General features: G+C 43.9%; 1 protein-coding gene across 1 annotated transcript in view; it reads right to left on the minus strand.

Annotated features, from left to right (window-relative positions):
- Window positions 1-12,216, minus strand: part of CASR (calcium sensing receptor) — a 118,195-nt gene extending 105,979 nt beyond the window's left edge. The window contains exon 1 of the mRNA XM_037051497.1: window positions 11,940-12,216. The gene's annotated coding sequence lies outside the window, so the exon portion shown is untranslated. The remainder of the gene's footprint in view (window positions 1-11,939) is intronic.
- Window positions 12,217-12,502: the final 286 nt, after the last annotated feature.

The raw sequence follows: 12,502 nt of genomic DNA on the forward strand, positions 1-12,502 counted from the left end.
AAAATTAAGAAAAAAGTAATTAAAGAAACTGAGAACACGGAACTCAGTGTCTGTAGAAATGCTTGTTTGTGGGACAAATTATAAAGTGGGAGCACTGGCCAAAGATCTTGTAACTTGAAAAAAAAATGTTTGAAATTTCCTTCACAGGGTCAGTGAGGGTGAGGAAGGACAGCTGTTACTCTAGAGGGAAAAATAAGAGTTGCCAGAGCAGAGGAAGATGGAGAGGATGTTTAATTAGTTTAGATGAGGACCTTTAGTGTAGTTTAGATTTGGATGAAACGAGGTTGGAATTGCCCACCTGAAACACACAAGGGTACACAATGCCAGAGAAGAGCTCAGTTTCATGCAAATATTTTCAGCACAAACGATCAGCTCCCCAGCTCAGCTCTAGAAAAAGAACAAACCCAAAAGTTGATAGCATAAAACACCAACAGAGGGAAGGACCAGGGTGGAGTTCCAAAGACTACATCTTCAAACAACATGTGAACACTCTTCAATGAAAACAAAACAAAACAAAACAAAAACTTAAAATAACCTCTATGTCAATTTAAAATGTAATTACAACACAGTAAGAGTTAAAAGAATAAAAATTAGTTTTAATTCTACCTCAGTATCATAACTCTTCACTTTTTTGTTTTTTACATATATGCTTATCTATGTCTCTGGCTCTATGTCATTTCTCTTTGACTCTGTTTTGTAGTATCTGTTTTTACACAAATGGATTTAATCTGAAATTCTATAGTATTATTTAGTCCATCAAGAGCACATTTCTATGCCACCAAATGTTCTTTTTCCACAGAATTTATGACGACTCAGTATTTCATTGTCTCCTTGTATCACACTTTAGCCAATTCCCTTTTGTTGGGCATTTGACCTGTTACAAATTTTTTGTATTATGAATATTGCTAGCCTGCGGTTCCTTAGAGTTACTAAGCCTTTGCACATGTTAATATTTCCTTAGCATAAATTCAGGCACAGGAATTGTTAAATTAAAGGATAAGAAAGCTTTTAATATGAATTGCCAACCTGCCCTCCAGAAAGGGTGTATCCATTTGCACTGTCATAGTGGTTTCTGAAAGATCTTTGGACTAAATTATCATATTGTTTGGAGGAGAGAAGAAAGCTCCCAGACACTAAAATCTGACTATGAGCTTTGGAATTGTGTGGCCTCAGTTTGAATGTAGGCTGTTCCCCTTACTGACCATGGAACTTCAGGCAAGTCACTTGACCTCACTGAAACTCAGTTTCTCCATTGCACTGGGATGTACCTAACTAAAGTGTGGATAGGATTAAACAATAAAGCATAAAAATATTGAGCACAATGACTGATAGATACATTGTGAGCACTAAAGAAAGAGTAAACGGTATTCTCAGAATGTTTCTTCCCCCTAGAGTTTCACTGTGAAGGTTTCCAAGAATAGCACCTGGAATGAGGCACCAGAGAAGGAATTCTAATCACAGGAGACACTGAGGGAAAGCCTCAGAACTGTCATAAAGCTGGTTTATAAATGTGGGTCAGAAAAAAGCCTTCTGAACCGGAAGACTAACTGAATCCAGAATTACGTACTGGCGGCGGTGTCGGTTTAGCAGGGCAGCTAGGTGAGGCTGTGACCCAAACACCACGGGCCCTTCTGCACTAAGGGACTGGGAGGAAATGGAAGCACGGTGGGGAAATCTCACCCTCCGGCTATGAGGCCCAGCTGCTCTGCAGACGGCTCACTGGGTGATAATAGCAAGTTTTGAGAAAATTACAAAAGGAAGATCACAAGCCCTGAGTTGTGTAAAAGCTGTCATAGTAGGTTGATAACACCATCCAAGCAACAACAGAAATAATGACCTCACGGAGGAGGAAGGGAGAAATGGAGGGAGGGGGAGGGGAGAAAATGGCCAGTGTATAGACCAAATGAATGGTTTCCACCATATTGGTCCCAGTAGATCTTATCCAGGGGAAGTGACTCCACAAATGTGCAAGCTGGGAACAGGCAGGGGAGAACTCTTGGCATATACTGGAATGGAGACAAGGATGCAGAGTGAAACTGGGAAGTAAAATGATGGAAATGGAATTTGAGGAAATATGTAAGGAGGAGAGGGGTGTCTGGAAACCCTCAACAACAGCCAAGTGCTCAGTGCAGATCCTCGCGGGGAGTGCCTTCTCATGATACAGAGGAACAACCAAACACCAGCAAACCGCCCGCAGCTGCACTGTGGGGAAAAGGGTGAAGAGGGGTCAAATATGGCTTTCTTTCTTTCTTCCCCTTCTTGTTGATATGGCTCGACTTCACCAAAATAAGGCAGGACAAGTGGTGGGGATAGCAGTCCAGGAAGGGAGAAAAGTAGGAAGGGGGGTAATGGGGGCAATCGACTCCCCCCATGGCAGTTCCAAAGGGGACACAGAGACGCCAGAGATGGGTCCTGCCTTCAAGGAATTCCAAGTCCAGTTAGGAGGACAAATCTCTTGGTACGAAAAAGCAAATACAAACAGGGTGGGGCACAAGTAAATTTACAGTATGGAAAAACAATACAATAATGAGTAAGTAATAATACAATAGTAAACTCTGTGTTAGTGCACTTGCCACGGTAAACCGACTTGTGCTGTGCCCAATATGATGAACGGCCAGGTAAAACCAAAAGTGTGGGTTGTAGGCAGGCGTAGCTGGGTGAGCCTACTGGTTAGAAGTTCCAAATGGGATCCACATAGGTGATGAGTAGAGACAGGGGTTCCAGACTGGGGACTTGGCAGGACTCACACAGCTGAGGCAGCATTGAGAAAGCATGTAGCCTGGAGACGTGGTGACATGTACCGCCAGGGGGAAGGGGTGGGCAGTAAAATGGAATGAGCTTGGACTTGGGGGCCAGAAAGGTTTTTTCCCCACTTACTGGGAGTCTTAGGACCTCTGTTTTCTCACTTCTAAAATGAGGATAACAATATGCTCTTTCAGCGTTGTTAAAAAATGAAAAAAAAAGAATAAAGCGGTAACATAGTTACTGGCATATAAGTGCCTAGAAAGTGATAATTTTTTTAGATGACTGCTTCTAGAAATAAAAGCAAAGCAGAGAAATGAGAAGATAAGAGAATACTATAAAAACGAGCCAAAGATTTCAGAAAAAAATGTTCACATAATAAAAGTACAATATAAGGGGTGATGAAAAATTAAAGAGGGGGTTGTCAGAGGAGGGAGCCTAATGTGTGGTCCATGATCAGCATCACTTGGGAATTTGTGAGAACTAAAGACATGTGTCCTGCCCAAGACCTATTTAATGAGAATCTCTGGAGATAGAGCTCAGCAATCTACAGTTAATATTCTCACCTGGGTGGAAGGATTTGGAACATTTCTTGAACAAGAGATTAGCTTACAGTAGATACACCTGACTCCAATTAACACTGACTTCAATTAATCTTTTCACCTGCCCATGAGGGTTATTAATTCTTAACGAGATCCTTTGAGATTCTGCAGGGAAAGTAAAACTACTATGGAAAAGGATTAAGATTGACTATAGCCCCAGAATATAGTCAACAGAAAGCAGGATAAAGTTACGTCAGTTTAATCATGTTTTGCTACTAACAAAATCACAAAAATCTTTACATTTATAGAGCTTCTAGGAGTTTGGAATTATTGACCTATGATGTTTCATTAGGTCAATATAGATGCAGAAAACGAGGCATGGAGAGGTTTGCAAGGTTGTAGGGCTAATATGTGGCAAAGTCAAGATTCGAACTCGGGTGGTGAGACTCCATGCTTTCAGCTGCTAGTCTAAGCTACTTCCCCCCCCGCCAATTTATTTAAGCACTTCCTTATTATTGGACACAGGTTGTTTCTAGTGTTTCACTCCTCTAAATAAACACTGTGAAGAACATCTTCATGCTTAAGTGTTTATTTTTTTAGGTTTGTGTTACACTTCTTCACTTTACTTATTGTAGCCATGTAATAGCACTGAGCATTTTTCTCTTTATAGCTTTTTAGATAACTTCTTTCTTTTGGGGGGAGGAGGCATATGTCTTAACCCATGTTTCTAACGATTTCTTTAGTTAGTAATGATTTCTCTACGATTTAGTTGTAATTCCAGACAGGTCCTGGGAGGAGGTTAGTGTAGCCACCACTCACTCCTCCACCATCTTGGATCTCTCTTACGCTTTTTTTAGGATACATCCCAGAAACTGAACTCCTTGGTCAAAGACAATAAGCAATTTCAAGAGGATTGTTTTCCAGATAATTTGTATATCTGGCGTAACCATTTTATCTCACTCCACCAGCATTATTTTGAAAATCTTACTGCTCTTGATAAGCAAACTGATATATCATTTTAAAAATCCTTATTTCTTTTATTAAAGTTAAAATATTGTATATGTGCACCAACCATGTGCTTTTCCTTATTTGAAAACTGTTAGTCCTTTGCCAACCTTTTGAAACTAAGGTCTCATCATTTTCCCTATTAAATTTTATGAGCTCATTAGATATTAAAACTTTTAACTCTTTGGCATATTTGCTACAATTTTTTAAAATTTAGTTTCCTTTTAAGTTAATCATAGCTTTTTATACACAATAGTTTAAATATTTATGTAACAAAGTCAGTTAATATTTTCCTTCGTGATTCTCTGCTACTCTCACACATAGAAAGAACTTCTTCATTCCCATAAAATACCCTCTTTTTCCCCCACCCCCCAAAGTAGAAACTTCCCAAACTTCAACTTTTAACTTGAAGTTACAAATTTTTAATTTAATTTTAAAAATTAATTAGATTAAATTAATTAATTTAATTATTTGTCATTCAAGTACAGTTTTCTGCCTTTTACTCCCATCCCAGCCCACCCACCAGCCCTCCCCACCTCCCTCCCATTTCCATGGCCCCTAGTTTTTGTCCACGTGTCCTTTATACTTGTTCCTGTAAACCCTTCCCCTTTCCCCCTGAAATTCCCTCCCCTCTCCCCTCTACGATTTGATTTGACCGAGTATATTCACAGTAAGTTAATTTTTTCAGAAAACTAAGTAAGCTATGTGTGTTCATTTTTGGTAGTGGGTAAACTTGAGTTCCATGAAACCTGCGTAGGATTGAGAGGCAGCCAGTCAGTGGGAAGCGCACAGGGCTAGGAATAAATGCAGTTCAGAGCATGAATCTGGTCTGGCATTTACCGTCGTGCTGCCTTTGTCAGGTCATGCAGCCTTCCAGTACCCTTGTTCCTCATTTGTAAAATGGAGATGAGCGTACCTATCGTGTCCATCTCCCTATGTATCTCCTGAGATGTTCCAAGGATCATGTGAAATAATGATAAAAAGTGCTTTGTCAATCCAGTGCTATATCAGCCTACGTATGGAGATTTGTTCATTCACTCAGCTTTTTCATTGCACCAGGCACCACGCTGGATTCTGAGGTTTCAGTGTTGAGTAAGACACAGCATCTGGGCTTGATGAGCTTAAACAATGCATATTAGTAACTCATTTAAATCAGTTAACAACCAATGCAGTAGGTAATATTAGTAACCTCAGTTTATCGAAAGGGAGACTTGGGGCACAGAGCGGTTAAACAACTTGCCCAAGGCCATAGACTAGTAAGGTGTAGAGCTCGTATACAGGGCCATGCACTCTAATTCCAGAGCCTAGACTTTTAACTTCGCCATCTCTCAAAAGATATGGGTGAAAATCGGCTAATTGCAAATTAACAATTAGCAAACCTTTATTTGGAATATTTTTATTTTTAAGAGTGAAGGAAACAGGCCACTTGGCCTCCTCACTACCTTTTTCTCCTGATATTCCAACCGACAAACAGCACAAAAGGGTTCCCATGGGCAAGGACGGAGTCATAGAGATGGGCAGACCTGGATCCCAGCTGGAAGGAGTTCATGATCTGAGGGACTGGGGTTTTGAAACTAGTGGAGAGCCTTGGCCTGATGGGTCCCTTCTCACTGGCTCTCTGAAATCAGCTGGCACTCAGCCCCTCTTCTTACCCACCTTTTTCCGCAGGGGTGTCTCTGAGTTCACAGTGCCAGCTCACCCCCCCAGCATGCAACCTCAACTGATGCTTGCTGAACTCACTGGAAGGCTTTTGTCAAATTTAGAATATTTAGAAAAAACTATGTGGAGCATATGATAATTCTTTCAATCATCAACTTCTATTAAGAGAAGGAAAAAAACACGTTTTTTTCCTAAGGACAAACAGCTCACAATGATTGGTGGAGCCGTTACAATCTCTTTGAGCCTGGTTCTTTCTTTCTACATGAAACATCCCAAATAAACAAGAAAAATGCTTGTTAGAAACTCCACCAACAAAAAACACAGGATAAAGCAGTCAAATTGCTCCATTTTTCTCTTCGTTAGTAATTTTGCTTGTGTGTATGTGAAAGGCTTGTTGAAAGAAGAATGGCTAAAATCAGCTTCCTGCCTGCAGGCATCATATTACCTTTGCCCCGTCATCACTGGGCAGCACTCGCTGAGAGTGGAGGTAAACAGGTTTTTGTCCTGGTTTAGAGGGGGAAAGACAATTACAGATGAGAAACACCTAAAAGCCCATTAATTCTGGTTACACGCCCTAAGAAATCTTTCTTCTTCCTGCTTTTTCAAAATAAGGGAAGACCTCAGAGACTGAGCCAAAGGATATGGGCCAGTTAGGCACCCACCCTATGCCAGGCATTGTGTTAACCACTTTCCATATACAGCTCTCTTAACCCTGACAACCACCCCTTGAAGGAGATATTACCTTGGTTTCACAGATGTCAGAAGAACATCCACCAGTAAAAAATGAGGCTCAGAGAGGTTAGACACGTTGCCCAAGGCCACAGACATGGAAAGTGTACTTTTATACAAACTCTGGGCCTTATTTTCCCCACTTCACATTTTGCCACTTCACTTCTTGGCCCTACCTTATTATAATGTCTTTTCCTTTCTGTGACTTTCAGTAATAATACAGCTGTTCAAGCTGTACTACAATCAGTCAGTATTTCCCAGGATCCACAATTGAGGGAAATAGGCATAAAGCTACTGGCAACCTTTCAGCAAACATTATCACACAGGTGTGGGTTATTTTCTGTTTTATGAATGGATGATGTGGTTACCAAGATTACACTGCATTATAAAATAGGGCCCACCTAAATTCACTAATCATCACTGACTTTTAAAAAGGCCCCTCAGCAGTGGTTATTGAATTGTGAGAGGACGCCGAGAAAAAAAACTTCAGTCTGACTGACGGCAAAGTTGAACCAAAACTCCTAGGCACGAGTGAGGGTTATATGTGCTGCTTTATGACAATGGCAAATGGATGAAGTTTCACGTTCATTCACCTTGAACGAAAGGCCTCCAAGAGATGAGAGAGACAAGCACTTCCTAGATACCTGATCCCTAGTCCTGTGTGGTGCACAGCTTCCTTTTGTGTCCCTGGAGATCACTTGGATGACAGACCAAAGGATGACAGGGCAGAATCCCACTCCCCACATCGAATGAGTAACTGAGTTCTGTGGAGTCTACCTCACAAACATCTTGAACATTTGTCTCCTTTTCTCCATGGCCACCATCATTCATACCATCTTCACTGCCATTTGAATGGTTATGTTCTCTCTAAGTGGTTTCTCTGCTGCAAACTTACTCCACTTTAACCAGGAATTCCCATGCAGCCGGAATGACTGTGCTCTAAACAAAACACTCACTAAGTCAGTCCCTCACTTAAAACCTTCCAGTGGCTTCCTTTGTCCTAGGATGAATAATGGATTTAACAGCCAACAATAACTGGGTGCATAATCTGTGTCAGGTACTACATGGCTTATCTCAATTCTTGCAGCAACCCAATGAGGGAGGTACCACCTTCATCACCATTACATGTTGAGGCCGAGTTACTCGACCAAGTTTCCACGGCTAGAAAATGGCCAAGCCATGACTCAAACCTGGGTCCATCACACCTCTGAGTCCACAGTTTAACCACCAGGCTATCGATATGACATCAAGCAGGTTCCGAGACCTGGCCTGCCCACCATTCCAGCCTTATCTCTCAATGAGTTCCTCTTTGTTCCTTATACTTGAGCTCTTTGAGCCACTTGAAGGTCCTGGATGTTCTGCTTCTGCTTTTTTGTTTGTTTTGTTTTCCACACCAATCTTTCTTCTATAATGCCCTCTCCACTTTACTTATCTTGTGGAATGTCTTGTCTTTCAAGATTCAACTTGAACATTAACTCTTCAGGAAACTTTCCTCAACCCCTCCTGTCCTTGGTAGAATTGACCACTCCCTGACCTGTGCATCACTGTACCCTAATCCTAGCAACCACAACACTTTCCTACCTTGCATGGATAAGTATGACTGCCCTCTCTTAGACTTCTGCGAATTCCTTAAATGTTGGGATGGTGTCTTACTAACCTATTTTATCCACAACATCTAACACAGTGCTGGGCATTAGAAGATTTATTGTAAATAGTATTGAATAAGTGAAAATATTTATTTGCACATAGAATATGTTGCTTGCCAGAGTACCCCATTGTGAGCTTTAGGTTACTTTTACTTACAGCATCAATGCAATTAGCTTTTCTTTCTTCTTTACTTAAGGACTGTATATGAAACACTGAAGAGGTATGTAAAGCTTTAGAGGTGGAGAAAAGGTACTGTAGTCTACCCACCACACCTGTTTTCACCTGGGAAAGTACTCAGTGACAACAATAAACGGTCGTACAAATTGAATTGGGTATGGCAATTACACATGTATCTTCCTTAGCAATGAGAATGCGAATGATTCACATTTGAACTGCAATGTACATATTTTTGTGCACAATAATAAACTAAAAGAACGAAATTAATTTAAACATTTAATTTGAAAGCAAGAATAACAGTAATGGAAAGCCATGACCAACTCAAGACGGGACAAATGATGCTGTGATACCAAAGCATCCTTTTCCCAAATTCCAGAAATGCCAGCTCTACGTGTGACCCATGCTGTATGGCAAATGCCACACGGAAGACAGACTTCTTGACTCTGCGCAGCCAAATGCAGTTCCTAAGTGATACATTCTGATCCTGCCTGAAAACCATATACATCCTCAACATTCCCACCTACCCTTGAATATCAGCTCAAGGGAATCCTCTTTGAGAAAGCCTTCCTTGTAGTGCAGTCTGTGTACACCCTCAAAGAATTTTATTTCTTTCCTTTAGAAAGATTATTTTAGTTTGCAATTACATTTTCTTTTTAATCCTTACCTGGGGATATGTTTATTAATTTTAGAGAGAGACAAAGGGGGAGAGAGAAAGAAACATCCATTGGTGCCTCCTCTTTGCTCTCCAACTGGGGAACAAGCCTGCAACCTTTTGATGCATGGGATGATGCATTTTCAATAGTTATTGTACTAAGGGTTGCCTCCCCAAACATCTGTAAGCTTCAGGAGATTAGGGAAATTGCCTGGTCCCATGCACCATTTCCCGCCCAGCAGCTGGCACACAGCCAGACACTCTGTGAACATTTTGAATGAATGAATGGTGAGTGACTCTGTCTCTTACTCATTTCCCCATTCTCCTAATTATACCTGATTTCTTACCAGACTCAAGCTGATACTCAATCCATTCCTTTTTGTTATTTCTCTACCCTATCACAAGGATCAGTCCTTATTTTCTAATCTTCTCCCTTTTCAACCCCCCAATTCAAAGGCTTCTTAGAAGTGGCAACTTCTAGCCAACTTGCATACTTGACATGTTTTGGATCCAGGTCAAGGTTATGCAACATGAAAAAATTAAAAAAAGGAAAATGTAGTGACTGGAGTAACCATTAGGTTATTTTAGACACTTTACACAACTCCTAAAAAACTTGTAATTCAGTAAAAATCATTTAAACAATTTCTATTTTATCATGTAGATAACATGGATTTATTTGCTGATTTTTTCTACTTTTAATATGTTTTGGTGTTGCGTTGGAAAACAGTTGATTGCACTGTTTGCAAGCAATAAGCCACATATGTGGTCTCTTACCTTCAAGGTTGTTTCTGAATGACGGGATTCAGGATTCTTCTCCACTCGGGGGTCTCGGCCTGCTCCTACTTCCTCCACAGCTCCTCCCCACCCCCTCACGAATATAAAACCTCCAGCCTCTGAGTTCTTACAAAGGAAAAGAACCATGTAACTCCGCTTCGTCCTGGGGGAAGGGGGAGACCATGGGGGAAAGGAGTAACTGGGGGAGTTCTGCTTTCAGGATTGGAACTAGGTAAGTGTTAATTTCTGGAAATTTAGAGCATTTTAGAAAATATCCTTTATTGATTCCCCTCACTACCAGCCTCTACTTAAATTGCACCTGCGGAGTCCAGTTTAAGGGAAAGAACAGGTAGGGCAGACCTGCACGGGCAGGACGGACTCTTCTCCAGGGCCGCTTTCCTTGAATCGCCAGGGGAGTAAAGGCAAACAAATGAAATGCCCTCTCCGTAGTGGGCTCCCTACCCAAAGGGCCCCCGCAGTGAAAGACTCTGAAGACGGCAGGGGTGGTGCCAGCTGGGAGCACCGGGGGTGAGGGGATGCCCTAGGTGGTGGGGGTGACGTCATTTTCTCCTGGTGCTTTCACTGGGCAGGAGGTGGGATACAGAATTCAAAGGAGGGGACAGAACAAGAAGAGTAGGAAAGAATACGGTGAAAAAACGAGGACGGTATAAATAAATAAATGCTAGTATAGGCATTACTCTAGAAGATAAACTTTTGTATTGCTTGACCGTTTAACACTATGTTGCCTGTGTTACTTATTGAAACTATAATTTAAAAATAATGTAGAAAATAATAAAATACTCCATCAATCTGGTACTTTTTCTTTTTCTTTTTTAAATCCCCGAGGAATATGGTGCCACCAGACTAGGTCCCTAAGGTAGCCAGCTGGAGGCTTGGGCAAGGACGCCGTGTCCCTCCGTCCGTATACACTAGAAACCTCCTGTTCCCTCGTTAACACACACGGAGAGGGTGTTCTTTGTGACAGTGCTACCCACAGGCCGAAGAAACGAGGCACAGACCCAAGACACTACCCACAGCCCGAGTCCGGGCGCGCACTCGCGTCCGTCCGCGAGAGCGCCCGCAGCCCCTTCCCGGGGTAACGGAGCGGAGCCGTCCGATCCCGAGCCCGAGCAGCGTTGGGTCTTGCAACTCGACCTGCCCCGTGGCCGGCACCCCGCGTTCCCAGGGCTGAGCTGCTCCGGCCCGAGCCCCTTCCGTTCGGCCCCGAGCCCGCAGCCCCCAGACCCGACACTGCCCCTCCCGCACAGGGACGCTTCTGCCCGCCCTCCCCGCCGCCCTCGGTCCTACCTGGCGCCCGGGCCCCAGCTCCCTCGCCAAGGGCAGCGCCGGCCGGTCTGCCGGGGGTCTCCACGAGGATGGGCCCCCAGCTGAGCTAGGACAGCGCGCGGGCCTCCCTCGGGGTTCCAAGGACAGGGTCCCGCGGAGGCCCACGCCCTCGGGTCTGGCCAAAACAGCCCCCGCAACCCTCTGGGCGGCTGCAGCGGCCCCGGCCTCGGAGCTCCGCCCCCGCCCCGCTCCCCGCCCGCCTGCCCCCTCGGGGTCCGCGCTGCTGAGCCCAGCTCCCCTCGGAGCCCGCTCGCGGGAGGCTCTCTAGCCCCGCACCCTGGGCAGCTCCGCTTCCCTCGCCGTCTTCCCAGTCCTGACCGAGCTGAGCTGGCTCCTGCGGGCGCCGACAGCACGACTTCCCTCTCCCGAGGGCCACGCGTCGGGGCAGGCCCGTGGGGACTGCGGGCCCCGCGCGTGGGTCCTCCCCTGTCCTCTGCGGTGCGGCGCCAGGGGTTCCCGGACCCAGGACCCCGAACCCCGGACCCCGCACGGGCAGTCGAAGACACCCCTTCCTCCTGGGAGATGGAAAGAGGCTTACGACGTTGGGGACTTAAGACTCCGCCAACGTTCTCTATGCCAAGAGTGGGAAAAAAAAAATTTTTTTTATGATAGAAGGCCAGAGAGTCACTGTAAAATAGATCTAAATCCCGTGCCAAGACTCTTACTCATTCCGCAAGACTCAGGTCGAAAGCTGTCTATGCTGGGAGACCTCTGTGTCCGCGAACAGCTCCCTGTCTCCTCTCTTCTGCGTGGAGGAGTGCGCTCTCCTCACTGGCCCGAGGCAGGCAGGCTCCTGGAGCGCCTGGTTGCCTTTACCAAACTCGACCTTGCTCTGCCTGAAGGTGGGCGCCCGACTTGCTCATCTCAGTCCCCAGCCTGGCATGGCGCCCGTCGCCTATCTGGCGCTTAAATATTTTATGAATGAGTGGAAAATTAGTTTCTTTTGTACGAAACCAGATTTTTCTTTTTACCCTCGAATACTACACACTCCTTTGGGTAAACAATCTGCTAGTCTCTGTAAAAAGCCAAGTCTCTCCCCTTTAATGGAGTAATTCCATTCTTGGGGAAATTTCCATAACAAATAATTCTTGTGCAGATGTTCATAACAGGAACATTTATTACAGAAAATAATAATTAAAAAAACAAACAAACAAAAGCAAACAATACCAAACTCTCAACAATAGGTAACTGGTTAAATAAATTAAGGTAGGGTAACTTAGGGTTATTA

This window comes from Sturnira hondurensis, unplaced genomic scaffold (assembly GCF_014824575.4).
Source record: "Sturnira hondurensis isolate 20B ecotype Veracruz unplaced genomic scaffold, ASM1482457v3 Scaffold0007222, whole genome shotgun sequence".
Classification (NCBI taxonomy): domain Eukaryota; kingdom Metazoa; phylum Chordata; class Mammalia; order Chiroptera; family Phyllostomidae; genus Sturnira; species Sturnira hondurensis.